Source organism: Python bivittatus, unplaced genomic scaffold (genome assembly GCF_059951505.1).
Source record: "Python bivittatus isolate LINGU-HERP-01145 unplaced genomic scaffold, Pbiv_v1 ctg000220_np1212, whole genome shotgun sequence".
In the NCBI taxonomy this organism is placed as follows: Eukaryota; Metazoa; Chordata; class Lepidosauria; order Squamata; family Pythonidae; genus Python; species Python bivittatus.
In genome coordinates, this window is record NW_028277048.1 from 36821940 (window position 1) to 36842796 (window position 20857).

Genomic DNA, 20857 nt, shown 5'->3' on the forward strand with positions numbered 1-20857 from the left:
GTTGAGAAACACAACCCTGAATGATTCTCCAGTGTGACTTATTTAGAAAACCAATCAAACTTGCTACCTGAGGCTAACAGACAGGGCTAATTTTGGTGGGTGAGGACTGCCATGCTTTTTTTTTTTTTTTTAAATCCATGGCCCTGTCATTTTCTCAGCAAAAGTACAGACTTGGCTTCTCATTGCCTTCTCCCAGGTTGCTGTTGTTTAAAAAAATAAACAAACTTCTAAAACAAGCCTCCAATTCTGAAATTCCTTGGTAGTCTTCAATCTAAATACCAACAGGCCAAACCCCTTTTAAGATCAGGCAAGTAAAAACAAAACAAAATAAAACAAAACAAACATCCTAGGCAATTTCATACTGTGACCAAGAAAACTGTCACCAGGAGTCAAGGTCAACTAGAAGGAATCTTTATCTTTCAGATATAACATGATGGATTAAAAAATGTCCTTTGGCTAAGGATAGCTTAAATTGGAGGTAGCTTTATAGAATTATCACCATCCATGGAAAACATAAGAATCTAGGAAGATGCCTTATGCCAGATCATGCTATTTGTCCATCTAATTCATGTATACTGTCTATTTTGACTGGCAGTTGCTTGCCAGAATCTGAAAAATAAGTCTTTCCCATCTTTGGCTGACTTTTACATTTCCCCCCACCTTTTCTCTGCCATGATGTTTCCTTAAATTGGTTTTGCAACTTGCCACTGTCATTTCAGAGAGTAGCTGAGCACAACCCAAACTGGTTTCCTGTATTGTTGCAAGAGAATTTAATTGCCATTGCTGGCTGCTGGATAGGTATCGTATGATACCCTACCAGATAGATGAGATACCCTCACAGGGAAATGGCCAAGGGCAGTTTTGAAATTGCTTTGAATTATTTAACTGAAAAAAAAATCTAGGAAGGAATAAAATTGATTACAGGACCACTCTTCCTTCTCAGTAACACCTCACTTGTTTGCTACTTGGCTTCACTGATTTCAACGCAACATGGAATTCTGTGGAAGTACAAGTAATTAAATTTTGTATTTAGGAAGAATTAACTGGGTTTTCCACCACAGCAATACTCCTTTAATATATTTATCAAGCTTCTTCTGGTGGATCTGTGACCAGTGGCATAGCAGTTTGAAATGGCAAGTTGCCCTTGTGGCTCTTGGGAAAAGTGATTTGTAGAGCAGAAACTCTGACATTTTTTTTGACTTGGTTGTTTCTACTTCTAGCAAGCCAGCTTCTGCTGCTCGGTAAACCTTTCTTGTAGCTTCCGAACCTTCCCTGGTTGCTACTTTCATAATCTCTTCTATTTTTCCCTGTCAGAAAGAGCATGTTGTACAAGCTAATAGCAGTTCTCTAAATTTCCATGAAAGATAAGAGACTAGGGTTGCCCATGTGAGAATGTTCCCCTTCACTTTGATCTTGGCCAGACTGGCCTGTCCTCTCTGAAAAGCTCATTTATCATTCAGTCTCTTATGTAGAATGGAAGGAACGGAGCTGACATAGTTTATCACTGTGCTGTTATTGATGATATTTCAAAGCTTGCTCAGGGCACTGCTGCACTCCAACACCCCTGAATTATGAGGTCATCAATTATCCAGGTAAATAAATGAGTTATCCAGAGCTGTAGCCCCATCATGCGTCTCTCTAACCTCCTTCTAATCCCTAGTTTGTACTTAGAGTTCATGTTCTCTAACCACTGAAGTGTTTCCCCCTTTATTACAGGTTTAAGGAATCACTGAGTTGCTGTTATGACACCAGACTAGTATTGCTATTTAGATTGTGAAAAAGGTAGCCTGAAATATGTACTGGAAAAAATGACTCAGAGATGCACTCAGAATGAAGATCAAAGGTACTAATGAAAGGAAAATAACAACAACTAGACAGGAACAATGATCAGGTTGCCATGCATTGTAGTTCTAGTGAGTAAGAAAAAAAATCCATTCAATACGTTTAAGCAATCAATATATAGAAAAAGGCTCACAAATCATATATTATATATGATAGTCATCCCCAAATTAGTGCCAGCAGTGTTGGACTATAGTTGGACTGTATGTCCACTATGTAAACATACAGAGAGACAAAGCAGCTTGTCTCACTACAACCACTGACCCTCTAAACAGAGACGAATGCTTGAAGGATAAAATCAGGAGTCCATCTTACTCTCAGAGAGACAACACAGAGCTGTAGGACCCACTACAATCATTGACCCTCTCAAAACCAGTGGTCTTCTTACCTGAATATCTTGTTTTCAAATGGTGGCCAAACAGATGTCTCCAGGAAGTCCTGAAGGGCAATAGCCCACTTCTAAACTGCTCCCACTATTTAGTACTGAGAGTTAACCCTGAAACATGGAGCAGATGACAGTGTTTTCCTCCATAACTATGCCCAAGTCCATCTTAAAACTACCTTAACTATTGGCCATCCTTATGTACCACAGCAACACATTTCTTCCAATAATTTCTATAAAAAAGCAAAAAAAAGAAGTCAGAGAGTTGACTTATATTTTTTTTCTTAATGAAAAGAAGCAAGTAAGCTACTGAGCAAAAGCAAAAACAAAACCTCTGATCCTCTATATGCTGGGTCCACAATAGGGCATGGAGGTGCTCACAAATATCTCCCTTGGTATCCACCAGGCTCTGTGCCCCATTTGATTTTTATTTTAAATCAAGATAGAAATTAGATTTCTGCAAAGCAAAACACCAGCTTCAAATATAACTTTTGGTTCCAAGCATATTTCTGAGTCCCACATACATCCCAGAAGCATAAAGAAATGAAAGGGTGTTGCAGCCCAGTGCTTTGTTTGGAGGTATGCCCACCTGCTCAGAAAAGGCAAGCTGAAGGGGTAGAGAGCATCCTGGGAGACCAAAGTGGGTAGTGGGAACAACCTCACTTCTTTATTCATAATGCACTCTCAGAATATCTAAGTTATGGGTCCCTACTCTCTATTAACAGAAAACTAATTTCTCCTATTGTTGATTCCTATGTTAGCAAGAATGTACCATCTACACTTAAGAGAAGTATCCATATCATAAAGAGCTGAAACAAAGTATCTCAATGAGAACACAACATGGTCAGTAACCAGAGATCACTGGGGGGAGAACAGAAAACTGGGTGTGATGGTAGTAAAATGGACATGACTAACTAGAAAAGGACAATGATAGGCTGGCTGGAGCCCTAAGCACAAACACAGAATCTGTTGCAAACTCCACTTACAGAATACTGTTTCTCGGTTTCAAGCATCATAATGAAGGTGGATGTATTCTCCACAGAACTCAAGGGTAAGTCAAGAACCAGTGGGTGGAAGCTTTAAGGAAGGAGGTCCAAACTTGAAATAAGGAGGAATTTCCTGACTGTGAAAACTATTAAGTAGCAGAACAGTCTGCTGCTGAAGTCATGAATGCTCCATCACTGGAGGTTTTCAAAAAAAGACTGGACAGCCATTTGTCCAGGATGGTTTGAGGATTCCTGCACTGGGCAGGGGGCTGGACTAGAAGACCTCCAAAGTCACATCCAACTCTATGATTTGATGATCTTCATGCCTAGATTTTGGACTGCCTCAAACTCAACCCTACAATTCAGAGCACAATGTATTTTGTGAGTTTTAATCTGGCAACTTTTTCATAATGAGTTCCCAGCCTCTGTATTTTAAAAAAGTCCAGTAATAGAACTTCTGCCCTGAACTACTGAGCAAGGGCACCATCTAATCTTTTCCCATATCTGAGTCTCAAACTAGGCAACCCAGGGCACTCAAGCATATAATGGTGTCGATTTCTCTAAACAAAATCTCTTTCCCAGTTTCCTGAACATACGTACTTCATCAGAGGTCAAATTCCATAAGGATCCTGGTTTCTATAGAGATTAAAATTGTGAAAGCAAGTGTTTCAGATGTAAGAGTTCTGTTTGAATTCCTCAAGGTTTTGGTGCCTATTTGAAAAAAGCTTGGTTACCAGGCCAAGGAAAGTTCTGCTTTTAAATTACTGAAGTGTTCCACGTACAAGAAGCTTAAGCATTGATAGAAAATTGTTGGATGCTGAAAATACATAATCAAATATCAAGGCAAACGAATATCTGCTCATGAAGTTCTGCTGATCAGAAGGGAAGGAAGTACCCTACCTCTGAGCATCACAGGAAAAATAACAGTATCAACAGAGCATTTGGAAGACCAAAATTAAGATTTGGAACATTTCCCCTTCCCTATTCCTCTCTTCCGCTGATAGTGGCTGGAATCACACATTGAATTAAGCCATGGTTTGTTGAACAAACATAGTGCTCTGATTTACACATACCCTTAAGCCATAAACTATGTTTTACAAGGTACAGTGCCTGGGATCACATTTCAAGCTAAGCCAAAACCAAATAAAAGCACATTATGGCTTAAGACAATGCCTGAACTGGCCTCTGAAAAACAGAAAGAAAACAAAGAACAAAGAACAAAGAGTGGATTCGGTCATATACCAGGAATGGAATGCACAAAGAAGGATGTAGTCATCATCCCCCAATCAAAGAAAACCTATGTACCTGCATCTTTTGTTGTACACTTTCAATAGTAGAGCACCATGTGCAATTCTGTTGGCACAATGAAAGGTTTTCTGTCTTGCACTCCATAGCATATGCATTCACATTCACCTTTGATTTTTTTTTTTTTCCTGAAAAGCTTTGTAAAAGAATTATGTGGGCAGAATCTGGAATTATTTTCTGATGTCTCTTCAATGCTGGGTTGGCGCCAAAAGAAAGGAGAAAGAGCTTGCATGTCCTAAAAGATGATAAAGGTTTCTTGGGCCTACCTGGGAAGCAATGTCTGTATGTGGCTATTGGTACCACTTGGGAGGGTATTTTTACTGAGATGCAGATTTTGACTTTTCATCTGGTGACACAATTTCCCTCAAGCACAAATGGGAGCTAAGCTTTCTAATTACTGGCAGTGATGGGGAAAAGAGTGAAGAAAGGTCAAAACTAGGCAGCAAATGTTGTTTGGGGAGGGGCCTGGAGGCTCTCACTCTCCCATTGGCTAAATAGGAGGGCATGAAAGGCAGGTGCCTCAACTTTCATATCTAGCCTGTGAGAAGGTTGGATGATTGACCTTGGAGAGGAGCTGGAGGACAGGGCTCTGGCTGGGCTTTGAAGGACATTCTAAAATGCTTGTACATAATAACTGAGGATATTCTGAATGACCTTAAAACCTGGCTGTTCTCCCAGGCCTTAGGGTAGGCTGGTTTTTGAGTCTGTGCTGTTTTTTCTTTAGTGTATTAGGGTTGTTGTTGTTTTTTTCTGAATGCACATAGCACTTCTGGTGAAGGGGCCTGCCATCCCCTTTCTAGGGCTGCTTGTTCACCTTTGGACCCCACCTAGCGCTCAGCTCTGACCTGTGGCTCCAAGTAGCTGTAACATGCACAGTGGCTACACCCTGGTAAACCGTCTCGGCAGACAGGCCAAACCAGATGAGGGTAGCCAACGGATCTTTGACTCTTGGTGAGACAGGGGATTTGTCTATCTCAGCATGTGAAGTCTGGCTGTGGCAGGCTGAGCAGAGGAGATTGATCAATGGTCCAACAATCAAGAAGGCAGGCCCAGCAGGCACTGTGGAGCACTAAGAGCATGACAAGACACTTAGACATCCTGATCATCCAGCAGGAGAGGTCCCCAGCTATAATGGTTCTTGGTACCACTGGATTAAGATCTTTTATGCTGAGAAAGTGGGACTGCCGCTGTGCAATGGCTGTTCCACTTAAAACTCCATCACATGCAGGTTTATGTTGTGCAATTCATCTTCATCTACAACTCTTCTGCAAATCATCTCAGCCCAAACCTAATTCGTTGAGCCCTGTGGCGATGGGGGTGTGGCGAAGCAACAGGTGGAATGACCACTGGCAGTTGTAGTGACAAACCGGAACATGGGTGGCCCTTGGAACCAGTGGTTGTTCATCTCAGTGCCTGGGGCAGTAGAGAGGTCCAGCCCTTCTAGGATAGCACTGCCCACCCTCGCATGAGGAATGGGGTTAGAAAAAGTACCCTAAACATTGCCTGCCCAACATCTGGTTAGCTAACCATGGCTGGCAGATCATCTCCTTAGCAGTCAAGCATCAAGAAAAACAAATCAAAGAAAACTCATCCTCAGTGCATGGAATGTCCACACCTTGATGGATAGAAACAAGGTGCCAAGGCCAGAAAGACAAACAGCACTCATAATGGCAAACTAACTTTGCCATTATAGCACTGACATTGCTGCACTCAGTGAGACCAGGTTGGGAGACGAAGGTTCATTACAGGAAGCAGCAAGTTGATATATGTTCTTTTGGAAAGGAAAACCACAGACTGACAACAAGACTCATGGAATAGATTTTGCAATCAAAACTGCTCTGCTGAAGAACATCTCTACTCTACCCCCTGGAATAAATTAACACATTATGAAGTTCCACTTTCCTCTTAGCAAGTCTCAGTATATTACCATTGTTGGTGCCTATGCACCAACTCTCATGACCCCAGACAAAGAAAAGGAAGATTTCTACAAGGACCTAGACCATATTATTCAAACAACCCCCACCAGCAACAGACTCATCATTCTGGGAGACTTCAATGCTAGGGTGGGGACAGACAGTGACGGCTGGGATGGAGTCCTCGGGAGACACGGGGTGGGAAAACTAAATACCAATGGCCTGCTGCTTCTGAGCAAATGTGCTGAGCACAACCTGTGCATCACTAACACAATGTTCAGACTTGCAAACAAGTACAAAACTACCTGGATGCATCCCAGGTCCAAACATCAGCACCTACTTGATTATGTCATAGTGCATAAGATGTCACCTGAGGTGCTGAGTGCTGGACAAATCACAGGCTGGTACAGTAAGTCTTCAACCTGCACACAGCCCCTTTACATTGTAAACAACCAAGGACTGTCAGAAAGCCATTCAATATTGGTAGACTGCAAGACCCAGGCCAAATCCAACATTTCCAAGTTGTACTTAATGAAAAACTCTCTGACAATTTACTGCTTATAGGAACCTGTTCTGAAAAGTGGATGCAGTTTAAAGATGTCATCATGCAGACTGCAACATCTGTATTCAGACTGAAAACCCGGGCACATCAAGACTGGTTTGATGAAATGCACAAGATCATTTCAGCAGCCCTCCAGGCCAAGAACAAGGCCTATGCAGACTGGCAGAACGATCCATCATCTATCTCAAAGAAAGACAAGTTTAAGCACCTGCAGTCCAAAGTACAGATAGAATACAAGAAATGCAGGACGAGTGATGGCAGAGAAAGGCTGAGCAGGTGGAACTCTATGGAGACATGCATGCCACCAGAGAGTTCTTCAGTGCCATGAGGTCATTTATGGTCCTTCTAAATCAGGATGCTCCCCCATGCTCTCATCTGAAGGGTTGAGCCTGATCAAAGATGAGGAAGGACTGAAAAACCACTGGGCTGGACTTCTCCAACCTATTCAATAGGCCATCCACAGCTGATCATGATGCCTTACAGCAGATTCCTCAGCTGCTAGTCTTGTATGCCCTAGACCTGCTTCCCTCTACTGATGAGATCAAGAAAGCGATCTTGCAGAATAAAGCAACAGGATAGGGTGGCATTCCTGTTGAGATCTACAAAGCACTAGACCCAAATGCCTTATAGGCATTCCAAGACATCTTGGACATTTGGTCCACAGAGGGGATACCTGATGACTTCCGCAATGCCCTCATTGCTTCTCTGTAAGAATAAAGAAAGCAAATCAAACTGCAGGAACTACAGATATCTCACTGCTGTCTACTGCAGGCAAGATCTTTGCCTGCATTCTCCTGAACAGACTTGTCACTGTTTCAGAAAGGAACCTCCCAGAGGCACAGTGTGGCTTTCGGCCAGAACGGAGTAGAGCAGACATGATATTTGCCATGAGGCAAATCCAGGAGAATTGCATCAAGCCTCTTTACTCTGTCTTCATTGACCTGACAAAGGCATTTGACACTGTAAACAGGAAAATATGAATAATATAAAAAAGTGTGGAAAAGGGAGGGAGGAGAGAGAAAAGAAGGAAGAAAGAAGCAACTTCCCCCTTCACCCCAGTTGGTAAAGACAATCTTAATAGCTTATCGGTATCTCTATATACAACATAACCTCTCTTCACCCTATAGCTCATCCATTAAATAAAAACAAAACAACACACAAATCCAAATGCTTCATCAGTTGTTCTTTGTCAGCAAAAGTCCAGTAAGGGCAACCAGATGTAACTATTTTTCTTCTTTAGCCTTGGTTGAATAAGCCAACATTGTATTCTTTCCCTGAGTTTTTAAAATATCTTTTAACCCATCCCAAAAGAGTCCCAGAGCTAGTTTTCTGTTCATCAGGGTTTCAAGCCAAAATTCTTTCAGAACTTTAGCAGTTTTCTTTTGTATATCCAATAAATAAAGTTTGTCCTTTTGTTTGTCATTTCTAACAAAGTCCTTCAAAACCTTAAAGAGCTCTTTTGTATATCCAGTAAAAAAAAAAATTATCCAAGTCAGTTTTTTGGTTCAATATTTGTACATCTCCTTTTGGGAGCAAGTCATCCATCAGTTCCATTTGTGTGCCCATGTCTTTCTCCATCTCTTTCTCATTGCTTGTTACATTTACGTCCCCCTTCAAAGTAATTTCAAAATCATCCATTGTTCTTGTTCTATAATTTCATTACAACATGTTCTATTTTGTCAAGAAGTTTATCAATTTTGTCAAAAAACTAGGCAGACAGATATTCCCAAGTTTGTATTACAGATTTCTGCTCCATTTTCTTTATCCTCTAGCACCCTCTGGTGTCCATCCTTCAAAGTCCCCTTATAAAAGAACTCAAAACACTCACCATTTTCCCAAAGGAAAATTTCTTCTAGTTAATTCAATGCTTTTTGTGGGCATTTAAAATTACAATTCCAAGTCCATCTGAGCCCTTAATCCATTGTTAAACTTTCTAAAGTCCATACTCTGAGCACCCTTTTGTTGTTTAATCCAAGAAGTAATATTTTTCAAAAGCTTTTAAAAATCGCATTTAAAAGTTCTTTCTCTAAGAAGAAGCGGCTCACTTAGTGGATACAGTATAACTTGCCGTTCTGAAGGGTCTTCATCCTTTTAAGGCAGCAGAAAAAAAAAAATCCAAAGTGATTAAGAAGAGAGGCTCGGTCAAGCTTATTGTCCTTTAAAAGGCTGTGTTAACAACTGTGAGCAAGGGTGGTTCTTCCCTCAACTCCCAGCCCCTTGACCCATAAGCAAACTGTGAAATGATAATTCCTGCAGTTGACTCGTGAGGAGCAGCTGTGTGGAGTCATGTGGACTATCTCAAAGATCTCTCTTTAATCCGGAGAGCATTTCGAAAGCCAGGATCCTGCATCCTGTGCTGATCTCCATCGTAACGCTTTCCCTCTACAAAGGGACATTTAGCTCACCATGGCTCTCAACTGGAAGTCTATAATATAGTTTTTTTTTGTATAAAATACAAAAGTCTGTATTTTTTGTAGCCTGTATTGGCTTTTATTCTTTTCATTTATAATTCTTAATAAAATTATTTGGAAAAAATAAAAGACACTGTAAACAGGGAGGCTCTCTGGATCATCCTGGGACATCACAGATGCCCAAGGAAATTTGTGAAGTTGATTCAGCTACTCCATGATGGAATGGCAGAACAGATTCTTTACAACAGTGATACATCAGCTGCATTTGCCATTTCCAAGGGGGTAAAACAGGGTTGTGTGCTAGCCCCAATCTTATTCAATCTGTTCTTCACTTGCATATTGTCACATGCTGTCCAGGGTCTGAAGGAGGAAGTGTACATCAGGTACAGATTGGACAGCTCTCTCTTTGATCTTTACTGCTTGAATGCACAGATGAAGTGCTTCCATACAGTCATTCAAGAAACCCTCTTGCACTCCTGGTGTACAAAGACATTGATCTACAATTGATGCTGAACAAATTCTCAGACCCTGCTATGCTCTTCGGCCTGACTATCAGCCTGAACAAGACTGAAGTACTTTACCAGCTCATGCCAAATACCAACCCCATAGAACTCAAAATCACTGCTGATGACACCCAGTTGACAAATGTAAACAGCTTCAAATGCTTGGGAAGCATCACCTTGAGTGATAGGTCTTTGGACAAAAAAATTGACTCCAGCATCAGCAAGGCCAGCCAGGCACTGGGGCAGCTGCATACTAGAGTGCTCAATCAACACAACATCTGTATCTCCACAAAGCTGAAAATCTACAGAGCTGTGGTTATCCTTTCTCTCCTATATGGATGTGAGTTCTGAACTCTGTACCAAAGGCATATCAAACAAATGGAGAAATTTCAAATGTGTGCTCTCTGTTCCATCCTTGGCATTTGTTGGCAAGAGCATGTCTCCAACCTGGTGGTCTTGAATTGTGTGGAGTCCACCAGCATTGAGTCCCTGATTATCAAAGCCCAGTTGCGATGAGTGGGACATGTCATCAGTCATCAGAATGGATGACTACCATATGCCTCACTGGTTGCTCTATAGGGTCCTGGAGTCTGGGAAGAGACCTCAAGGTCGACCACGCAAGCACTACAAAGACAGTGTGAAAGAAACCCTACACCACTGTGACATCCAGCCAAGAAGCTGCAGCTGCTGACAAAACCCGCTGGTGAGCCCCGTGCTATGAAGCTTCCACTGGCTTTGAAATCAGGCGCTGCCAAAAACTGATAGAAAATAGTGAGCAGCATCACAGAATAACACCCACAGTTACTATAACAATGGACTTCCAGTGCCCCCATTGTGCTAGACTCTGTGCTTCCAGACTGGGACTGCAAAGCCACCTCCATGTCCACAGAAGAACTGCACAACAGTATGTCTTCTCTGAACCCAAAGGACTACCATATTATATTATACATGATCTTTCTGTCTGTTTTACTGTTCTTTACCTCTTGAAGTATAAGCCACCCAGAGTTGTTTGGAGTTGGGCAGCCTCTAATTTAATAAAACAAATAATTGAATAGCCATTTTTAAAAAGCATAAACACACTTCATTGCAAGTCTTATCTCATAGCCCAGCATCTTTTAGCATTTAAGAACAATGGTTTTTCCCACACTGTAGTCTACTTAATTAATTATTGTAATTCATTTATATGGTCACCCATCTCACAAACATGACTCTGGATGGGCTAACAAAATTTAAAAACTGTACAACCAGTGAAATAAAAGGAAAGTAAAAACAAGGATGATCAACTGAGCAACTCTCAGCAACTAACAACATGTAAAAAAGACAACATAAATAAGCATTAAAACCACACACACACACACATCTGAAATTTTAAAAAAATCTACGACAAATCAACAACAACCTCCTGGATCCAACTAACTCTCTGCCACACCCCCACCCAGAAACACATCCAAGTTTCAAGGCTTTTCGAAAAGCCAGCAGGGTTGGGGCCAATCTAATCTTAGGGGAATTGTGTTCCAAAGGGCAGTCAATGAAAGAAAAGGCCAATTTCTGGGTCCAAGAAGATGACATTCTTCAACTGACAGGACCCACAGCATGCCTCTTCTGCCAGACCGAGTAAGTTTTATTTTAGGGGACTTAATTTAAAGGCTAAGGAAATGTCCAGTTTTGTTTATACCACTTAACCCATGAAGCTAAATCCAGTGTGGGGCCCAATCACAGCTCAGCTTCTGAAATAGCAATTCAGTGCCCAATAAGGCAATTAGAGAATATCTCTGAGAATGTGCAAAGTGTATTAGTTCTTTAAGGAGCAACCATTCACTGCCTGGTGATGGCTTGACAAGCATCCTGCATTTTATACTGTATCAATGCCATGCTTGTTACCCCAAATCTTTACTTGTTGCAGTGCTTACACCTTTACATACAGCTATCACCATCATGTTTTTCTACATATGGACACAGTTCCTAGGGCTGCTGGTCTCATAACTTCTTGTATGCAGGATAGATCACATGAGAAGCTGATGATATACATTACTGCTATGTCTGTGTTAGAATGCTCCCTTCTTGCATCCCTACATAGTAAGTGATATTAGTGTTAGAAAATAAATGATGGATAGAAGGGCAGGTAAAATGTCTTCAGACCACCTTTTCATCTTGCTGTTCACTAGAAAGATTAAAGCTCTGTGCATGTGTGCCCTTATATGGCCATGTATGTGCAATGCATTCCTGTAAGTAAAGGTGTTTTAAAATGTGCAGGGATTGTAGGAAAGATTTGCTCACAAAACATGTCTGTGGGTTGAAAACACCTGAGCCAATCATCTTCTCCATTCCCTGCTTTGAACCAGCTGTATTTCATCCAGCCTGCTAAAACAACATTCCTCTGATAGTAGTTCTGTTACTCCCATGAATCATGTTGCCACAAAACAGAGCATTAATGCACTGGGTATAAAGGGAGATGAATTGGGATATCTTTTATTCTTCCCTTCTAGCTCATTTGGTCTCAAGCTCTTTTTATCCCCACAACTGACTTGTGAGGAAAGCCAGCTCAACTACAGCAACTAGTCCAGAGCTCCCAGTGAGGCTCCCAGTTGAGTGGGGATTTGGATCCAAGTCTCCTTAGTAGAGTTTTGTGGAAGGTTAAATGGTTTGTCCAATGAATGCCATTTAAGACAGCACCAACCTCCTACTCAGTGCTGGAATCCAAATAATCCCCAACACATTTTTGGACAAAAGCTCTGAAACACATCCAGCAATGGGGAGCCCACAATCTGGAAAGTGTCTCTTCTGTTATTTATACATGATAAAAACTAGCCATTTCTCTGGAATGTGCATTATAGTTAACACAGATTTGTCATGTCATTCACGCATGCAGGAAGTCCAGAAGCCAGTTTTGTATATGTAGAAAAGCCGTTCTGTATACGTCAGCTGGAGCACTTGGTTTTTACAGTGAGTCCACAATACAGCCAGGATGAAAAACAGTAGAACTTTTACTATGTCTACAATTCAGTCAGGGTGCCTAACGCTGCATGATTCTATTAAGCCAATTTCAATGGAGAAAGAAGCATTTACAAGACAGGTGTACTGATGAATTAAAGCTTTTCCCCCTAATTGCCTTATAACAGCTATTTTGTCTCCAGCTTTGGTTAGATGAGCTCATCCTTCTCCAACCTGGTGTTTTCCAGAAATATGAACTATAGCTTCCCATTAGAACATCTGGGTGTTCTAATCAAAGAGAGAGGGCACCAGGTTGGGGAAGAATAGATTTTCTCTATTTCTTTTCTCAAAACTAACTAAAGATGGAACTGCCTCTTTGTCATACATGAAAAAGCTAAGTCAGGAATTGGGAGCTAGATCACAGTTGATTTAGTAAACTTTTTTTTTTTTTTTTTGGTAAGGTGAAGAATAATGAAAAGTAGAATACAGTAAGGGGTTGAACAGAGCCAGTATCTGGAAATGTTGTTCTACTGTATTCTCTGTGAAGTAAACCTCTTTTGGCAGTTGGAGGCTGCAATTAGAATGACATGTCTGCTAATTTAGAGTGAGACCAAGCATTCCTACCCACACTCTGAATTGGCTTTATGGCTTTGTCCCTTCTGGTTGTCTATATAACAATGTTATCACATTGTGCAAGTGGTCCCAAATGGGCTTATGACACATAATCAGGAAAGAGGCAGTAATTTGTGAAGCAGGAAAAAAAGCCATGGAAAAGCACTTTTTTAATTGGAGACAATAAAGTGTTGAGTGTTGTAAGGAATAAAGGAGAAAGAGAAGACGTTAATGGGTACATGCATCTGCAAAAGGGGCAAAGGGTCAAGTAACTAAATGTGTATCATGCAAATTCTACATTTTACATATTTGCATGTGACACTGATATAAATACAAAAGGACAGAGTTTGCATCATGATGTCACAATGCACATTTTGGCATCATCATGGTTAGAAATAGATACCTATGTTAACATGCTGACTTCTGGAGCCTTCTGAATGTTTGGTGTTATTCAGCTTGTTTAGAAATGTCTGAGCAAATACAATAGCCTCAAAGTCAAACTTTTAAATCAAGGTCATATAGAAGCTTCCTGGAAAAAACGTTTTTACTTTAGGTGATGTCTACTACTTAAAAACTTATCTGTTTTAAAACAATTCAGTGCAGAGGTTGCAACTTGTGTACCACCAGCAGTTCACAACTTTTTTTCCTATGAAAAGAGACGGGGAAAGATAAAGCATATGGGCTCCATATTCATTCCCAGATGGAATTGTCATCAGCAATTCATCCACTCTATCTCACCTTAGAACAGGACAAAAAGACCCATTAAAAAGCAATTGGCAAACAAACCCCTTGCTTCTTCGGTTCTGATTTGTGCTCTTCTCTTTTTGTTTATAGCAGATAATTGTGAGCACATCTATTAATCTTTGTAACTCAGTTTGTTCCAATCACACTTGTCTTTCCCTTCTGTTTCTGCTTTCCCCCCTGGACCTCCCCAACCTGAGAATGGGAGTTTAAAATTCCTTCTGGCTATTAATTAAAAGCAAGCTCTCTGTTATACTAAGTGTCCTTGCCACAAATTAATAGTGGCCTTTCTTAATCAAATCCTATCTCCTCCAAATGCACATTGCAGGAGTTTGGTATCTTGATCCACCAGGGCATGAAATTTAATTTCCCCTACCCCAGTTCCTCCCAATTTGGGTCAGATAATAGGAAGGAAGGAAGGAAATAAACAACCCAGCCCATATCTGGACAACTGTGTTTATGTTTTATACAAACTCAACTGATACAGACAAAAGCTTAAAAAAAGAGAGCAAGAGATCAAAACACAGCCCCAGAATCATCTCCCTGAAGACGTGTTCCATTTCTCATCCATTTACCTTGTTTAGATGCAGCTTCAGCAGACGGCCCTAACATTTTTGCATTATTTAAAAGAGTATAGAGTGAGCAAGTGGGTTTTAGATTTCCTGATCTGAGTATGGTTTTCAGTAAGTTATGAGAACTTTCCCCCTTTGTTTGTAAGGTCTGTGGGTAGATGGGAATGCTAACATCACACATGCTTGCCACATATTGAGTGTAAATCCATTCACTTGCAAGAATCCAACAGATTTGGTTTCTGCAAATATGGCAATCTAAACTTGCTCACAGCGACCTCAGAATTGGAGTTTCTATCACTTTGTCTTTAGGCTTCTTTGGGATCAGTTGGATTACAGCTCCTTTAATTTCCAGCCAGCCTGGTCTTTTTTTTCATCTTACTACTTTATTTCTAGGTACTGCTGATTATCAAGAAATCCCATAGTTGTAGAATAAGCAGGGAAGTTAAAAAAAAAAAAAGTCCCAGAAGGAAGCCGTTTACTGCCTGTCTTTTCCTCTCCTCAGTGTTGTGGGTAGAAGACTGAACAAGCAATGGGAAAATACAAGAGGCATACAAATAAAAATATAAGTATTATCATTTGGAATCTCCACAAGATAGAGCAACAGCACTATAAAAGGATCATCTAGAACTGATTTTAGAGCAACTGTAATAGAGTTGGAATGATTGTAAATGAACATGAATTGTTAAAATATACATGCACTGGAAAAGGAAGAACAGGAGTAGGGCGCAGTTGTAAATATGGAAAAGGATGATAAGCATGCACGTATACATTAGAAGAGCTTGCAGAAGAGAAAGTTGATTGAGAGGGGACACGTTAGCTGTCTTCAAACACCTGAAAGGCTGTCACATTGTGCAGGATTCAGACTTACTCTCATTTGCTCCAGAGGGTAAGACTAGAACTAATGGAATGAAATTTCAAGTGTGTAGATACATATGAGATATTAGGAAGAACTTCTGGACAGTAAGTGCAATCAATCAGTGGAAAAGGTTACCACATGGAATGGCTTCCTCCCCTCACTGGAGATTTTCAAACTGATGCTGGATAGACATCTGTCAGGAACAATGCACTGAATCCTGCAGGGTGCAGGAGGTTGGACTTGATGACCTCTTAGGTCTCCTCCAAGTCTATGAAGGGGAATAAAACTAGGACTATTAACAATTTCTAAACCGAAAGAAACGAAGAAATAATGAAGAGGAGGAAAACTGATCAAGAAAGTATTCAGAAGGAAGGAAAAGAAAGTGAAACCTTAGCTCTAGAAATACACAACACAGCCAAAAACAAAGGGAAGCAATGGGTAAGAAGTTGTTTGGAGAAAAGAAGAAGGAATGAGAATAAATAGTTTTAAAAGATGGTTCTGCTTAGCAGATGCAAGAGGAGGGAGCTGCAATCCATTCAGCAATAACAGCAAAGGTCTGAAAAGAAAAAGGCTGAAGAAGGTGAGGCCAGAAGAACATAGATCTGGCACGGAGGGGGCCAGTTGAGTGCCAACAAGAAGGCGGAAGCAAGCAAGCAATCATGCAAGCAGAGTCACTGCAGAACTGGAGGAGAAATGTATAGCAAGAGGGTCAGGAGCCTATGCCGGGGGGCGAGATAGTTGAATGTGAGATGGCATGCCTTTGCTGACCTTTCCTACCTACCCTCTCACTATTAAGAAGTCTGCAAGCAAACTCATCCCAGTCCAAGTCACTCATTTATCCTTGCAATCCCGGCCAGTACAGATGGCAGCTTGGACAGGTACAAATAAAGAGACCGGGATCTACTACCTGTGGCTGGCCTTCCCTGCTCTGCTGCCTACTGACAGACACTGAGCTAATCATTGTGAAAGTGCAATTTGTATGTTTATCTGCTGGGACAAACAGCAGAGGTTATTCTACATCATGTGTGAGAGGAGCAACAGACCGATGAACTCTGTGTGTGTATGTGAGTGTATTGAAGAGGACCACACAATTATAACCATGAAAATGTGAGTGGAAGAAAAACAGGACAATTAACACAGAACATCCAATCACTAGATGTCTACTATTTGTGTGTCTACTCATGAAATCAGCATTTCTCCATATCCTAGAAAATTCCAGAAGTTATAGGTAAACAGCTTTGCAGACACACAGACCCAATAACACCGGTATAATATTTTTTTGCTTTTTGAAATGCAATTTGTTGCAGAACTCTCTATATTGGATTACATGAACCCGAATACAGCACATACATCCTTTTGTCTGCTGTATCACTTATTTTCAGTCACCATACAGATCGAGGACAAGCAAGGCTCTTCTGAGTGCCCTGTCTCTTGACAACAAAGGCTCAATCCCATTACTGTATTTAATTGCTTTTCATTCCAAAGAAGCAACCTTCCTGTTAAACAAATAAACCTTGTTTATTAGAGGTGGCCTGCTGAGCTCACAATGTCCTGATAGAAAACATACTGCAACCTTGGCATTTCAGAATTCTCTATTTCACCTCTGAAGTTGTGACACAGATTTCAGCTATCCTGCTGCAGTTCAGCTTTTCTCCTGCTAATCAAGCACATGTACTGAACATATGTACAATTGTAGTCGATCTTCTGCACATAAATTTTACCCAAATTTCTTTTAGCTCTTGCTACCAAGAATGGGGAAATAGCCTATGTCTCTGTTTCATTACATGGTGTAAGAAGCATTACATATTACTAAAGGGGGTGAGGACACAAGGGTGAGAACATAGGATGTCAGCATCACTGGCATCCTGTACCATTATAGAAGGGAGAATGTGGATGATCCTATTTTGAAAACTTTTTCCTTGCATGTATGCCAATCTTTCTTGAAAGCTAGCATAGAGATAAAAAGTTTGTGGTTTTGACCTACAAAACTCTTCAGTCTTTATGGGGTCTCGGATCTACGTTACCCATAAGACCATTTTCACCAGTCAGAGTACTCACTCTGTGGAATCAGACCTGGAAGCAATGTTTTGGGTCCTCTTTTCTTCTCTGTTAGAAGTATGGAACTTCAGAAGCAGATGTTTTCTGTGGTGGCCCCATCATTCTGGAATATGCTACCCCCACACTCTTGAAAGTTAGGAGGAAATGCTGTTATTTTGGCATGCTTTTGAGGTCTAAGAGGCTGCCATAGTATAGTTCTTAGTGATGATTTAATGAGAACTGTTGTTTTAAATTGTTTTCTTGTGATTTTGTGTGACTGACCCAGACTTTGTGGCACTGAGAAGGATATAAACTGTCCAAAAGGGTAAACAATGTTAAGTGCTTTTCTACTTAATGTCCTAGTTTATCCTAAAGCAGTTAACCATTATTACCTACTTGACAAAACAGAAAACTGTCTTTCACTGAAGCTTGCAAAAAGATTCAACGTATACAGACAAAAGAATAATTCATATCTGCTTTATTAAGCTAATACAAAATCATTCAAACATGAGCAGTGTATAGTTGTATTCTGAATTTATTGTTTACACTACCTGATTGCATTTCAATCCAACCTTCTGAAATTAGGACTATTATTTATCTACACACCTCACTAGCCAAACATTTTGACATCTCATAGGCCATTTGGCTATATGGACATTTCTTTTTTCAGATACAAGGCAGAAGATAATTTTCTTACAATTAAATTCTGCTTCCTCCTCTCATTATCAGAAGCTATGGGCTGAAATCCATTAGCTTAAATCATGGGTGCTCCAACAAGCATCATCTTGAGTGAGAATATGGACCTGGTTATAATGTTTCAGATGTTTGGATATATTTCATCCCCAAAGAACTTAATTGAAAATATAACCAAGGAAAGAAATGAGCCTCATTAAGGTGGGCATCAAATCCAGTTCCGATCAATTTCAGACAGAATCTTGAGGCATCATCTGTGTCTAATCATGCTGCAAAGATAACCTGCTATAAAGTTATATAGCACTGAGAATTACAATTCCTTTAAGAGTAGTCATTGTAAACAATGAAATACAGTGGCTTTCCTACTGTATTTCAGGTAATCCGAGACTATTGAGTTCTTCTATGAGATAATTAGTATTGGTTCACATTTTTGCCTTGGTTAGGATGTCACGGCCACAAAAGTGTGCTAGAGGGACACACACTAATTTCATTTGTGGTCACAGAAGGTCGAAAGGACCATACTGTTCCTCCAGGTAAATTGAACATACCATAAAACAGATTTTGGGAGCCTCTGCAAGATGAAGGAATCCTGTGGCAAATAAGTAAATCCTTTTGTGAAGCTAGAAACTTATAAAACTGCTGCTTGAAAGTATTTAGATTTTCTGTTTCCTTCTTAAGGCAGTTACTAATAAAATATTGGACCTTCCTTTTGTTCCAACAGAGCCTTGCTTGCATCCCTAAACTATGAAAGGATGGTTATATCTCCCTTCTTGGCAGTACTACCTTGATGTCTTTTGTTTCACTTAAAATCAATATAATCCCCATTTGTTTTGCTTGGTTCTCTCTTTTCCTAAGCACTAAATGGAACTTCCACTGTAGAAACATCTAAGGCTGCCTCCATTGGGTGGGAGGATGTGTTGGTAGGAAACACGTTAACTCCTCCACACCAGAAAGTACTGAAAATGTGCTGGGAACACCAAATCAAAATATGTAAGAAACTGAAATGTTCTAGATCTTTCCCCAGCCATCATAACAAAACAGTGGAATGTCCAAAAGATAGCAGAGTCACAGCAAAGTCATTATATCGATGAGTAGGGGACAACAGGTGCATTTACTTCCATTTGAGGTCTTCAAAAGTACAACATTAAGGGACTTCTGCTTGAGACCCATGGTGAGTTGAATGTCCCTTTGCAGAGGGATGGTGTTGCGGCAGAGACTGCGCAGAATGCGGGATCCGGCTGCTGAAATGCTCTCTGGATCAAGGAGTGATCTTTGAGATAGCCCACAGGATTCCGTACAGCTGCAACTTGTGAGTAACCACAGGAATTGTCATTTCGCAGTCTGCCTATGGGTAGAGCGGCTGGGAGTCAAGGGAGGAACCTCTTTGCTCACAGTCATCAATGCAGCCTTTTTAAAGGACCTTAAGCTCAACTGAGCCTCATTTCTTAATCACTTCAGATTTTTTTTTTCTGTTGCCTAAAAAGGATTAAGACCCTTCAGAATGGCAGGTTATACTCTATTCGCAAGGTGAGTCACCTTCTCCTTGGAGAAAGAACTTTGAAATATGACTTTTAAAAGCTTTTGAAAAATTAGACAGCAAAAGGGTGCTCAGAATATGGATTTTAAAAAGTTCAACAACAGATGGACTTGGAATTATAATTTTAAATGTCCACAAAGAGTTTTGAATTAATTCGAAGATTTTTTTTTCTTGGGAAAATGGCAAATGTTTTGAGTTCTTTTTATTATAAGGGGACCTTGAACAATGGACACTAGAGGGTGTTAGAGGATAAAGAAAATAGAGCAGAAATCTATAATGGAAATTTGGGAATGTCTGCTGAGTTTTTTGACAGACTTGATAAAGTTCTCGACAAAACAGAATATGCTGTAATGAATTTGTAGAACAAGAACAATTTGTAATGGAGGACTTTGGAATCACTACGAAGGGAGACTTAAATGCAATGAGAAAGATATGGAGAAAGATTTTTTTTTTTTTTTAATCTGCGCTCAGTCGTTACCGACACTGCAGTGACTGCTTGGACGAGTCCTTGCAGTTTTCAAGGCAAGGTGTTTCGGAAGTGGTTTGCCAGAGCCTCCTTCCTAGAGCAGAGCCCAGCTGGCGAGCGCAGGAGGCGGGGTTTCCGTTGCTTTGCGCCCTTTTCGGGCGTGTGCGGTTTTTTTCGCGCTTACCGGCAACTGCTCCTGTCTCCTTTTGCAAGGCACCGCCAGCATTTTTCCTCCCACCAGAATGAGAGTACCCATTTATCTACTCACGTGAGTTTTTGAACTGTTGGGTTGACAGGAGCTGGGGAGGAAACAGGAGCTCACCCTGTTAACGCAAAGGCTGGACTCAAACCGCTGAAGCGTCGACCATTTCTGGCCGGCAACTTTCAGCGTCATTAAACCGCTGCGCCACCGCGTCCCCTATGGAGAAAGATACGGGCATACAAATGGAACTGATGGATGACTTACTCCCAAAAGGAGATGTACAAATATTGACTCAAGAAGCCAACGTGT

At 40.7% G+C, this 20857-nt stretch overlaps 1 protein-coding gene across 5 annotated transcripts in view; it reads right to left on the minus strand.

Moving 5' to 3' along the window:
- Nucleotides 1–20857, minus strand: part of SDK2 (sidekick cell adhesion molecule 2) — a 365800-nt gene that overhangs the window by 254220 nt on the left and 90723 nt on the right. The gene's annotated exons all lie outside the window — the stretch shown is intronic.